We start from the raw sequence: 1,818 nt of genomic DNA, 5'->3' as shown, positions 1-1,818 counted from the left end.
AAAAAAAATAATAAATAAATAAATAAAGAGACTATGGCTACCATATGTTATACCCAACAAAATGAGCAGTTCTTTGATACATTAGGGTTCTCCAGAAAAACAGAACCAATAGGGTCTGTATGTATGAGTGTATGATTTATTATAAGGTGTTGGCTCACATAATTATGAAGGACGAGAGCTTGGAGGTGGAAAGGGTGGAGAAGACTTCTTTCTAATTAGTCATCCCGTTAACTGTTCTGAGAACCTCTCCTTTCACAAGGATAAAATATTGATACCTTCACTTGTCCACATCTGCCACATCAAGACCAGAGTAGCTCCAGAGGGCCTTCCTTGATCAAGGTGCTGGGGATGACAACCTTTCTGTAGAGATTTATTTTGCTAACTGAGCTTCTGCCCACATCGCCCTCCCAATGGCTGCCTCACTAGCTCCATATGGAGAAGACCCTGTGTTCTTTATAGAAGACTATAAAGATAGATGTGTTTCCAAGGTCTGATATTATTCTCTTGTGAAAAGAGCATTCATTCAGCTAATAGCCAGGGGAATGTGGTTGCACATCACAGTTGCCAGAGAGCTTTGTGAATAAACAGATCCCTGTGTTCTGCTCTGCACCAGACGTGTGTGTTCAGGTGCCTTCGTGCTGCAGCGACCTAACCCATATTTTAAACATCCCTCCCCAAGTGATCCTGATGGAACAGCATCAGTTGTAGGTCAACATTTGGGAAACAGGTACCAGGATGGTATTTGGAGCTGGGAGAGGGGTGAGATGGGAATGCGAGGAAAAAAACGCAGTTGGGTAATCCCGAGCATCCCAAGATTATGAAACATTTAAACGGATTTTCTTTAGTAGCAGTGGTAACTCAGGGTGGGATGAGATAACAGGAGAGATCTCCAGACTCTGGTGTCTGAAATGAAGGGGACTGCCTGGATTTAAAAGCAAAGTTCCTGTTCAGATGCACTTAGACATCACTCTGGGGTGGCCCACAGGGAAAATAAGAATAGCCTCTTCTAGAGGTTCTCTCCCAATGAGGTCATGAGGCAGAGGCGAGACTCCATTTCCTTGCTTTGTGTTCCTGCCACAAGGTGGCGCTCTCTTTCTGGTGAGTTTGTTGTCATTAGCGCTTGACACAGACACCAAAGCCAGTCATGGCCAGGATTTTTTGCTGCCGCTGCCGCCTTTGACCCATCAGCTCCCTGTCCTAATAAGTCCAATGTAGAATTGCAGTGTCTATATGAATGGTTGCTCTACTTCAAGTAGCCTGATTCCAGAAGCTATGAAGCTTTTCTGGTATAAAAGAAAAAGGACCTGAAGTTGATGGAACTATTTTTAATTTTCAAATGTGGACTATAGCAAACCTAAGGGGGGAAAATGCATAAAAGATAAACATGTAGAGCAATACGTTTTTGTAAAAGAAACACCCAAGTACCACCACTAAGTCAAAACATAGATCACTGTCAGCTCTCCAGAAACCATCGGCCACAACATTTCCTGATCACTTTTCCCTTCTTCCTTTCAACCATCACCACTATGTTGACTATTGAGGGAACCAATTCATCACTCTCTTTTATAGGTTTTACTACAGTTAGGTACCACTAAGCTGTCAGTTTAATTAAAACTTAAATATAAATGGAATCATGCTGTAGATAGTCTGTTATGTCTTATTTTCTCAAGATATCTAAAATTCATTGTAGATATAGTTTTCTGTGTGTGTGTGTGTGTGTGTGTGTGTGTGTGTGTGTGTGTTTTAGCTGAGCCATCCTGCTACCTGTTGGCAGCTCAGCGGCTGCTCAGCTCGGGCTGAACTCGAACCACTGTTGCT

This window comes from Hipposideros armiger, unplaced genomic scaffold, assembly GCF_001890085.2.
Source record: "Hipposideros armiger isolate ML-2016 unplaced genomic scaffold, ASM189008v1 scaffold_1393, whole genome shotgun sequence".
NCBI classification, from domain to species: Eukaryota; Metazoa; Chordata; class Mammalia; order Chiroptera; family Hipposideridae; genus Hipposideros; species Hipposideros armiger.
The sequence above is the reverse complement of the archived record's forward strand: the minus strand, read 5'-3'. Positions refer to the sequence as shown.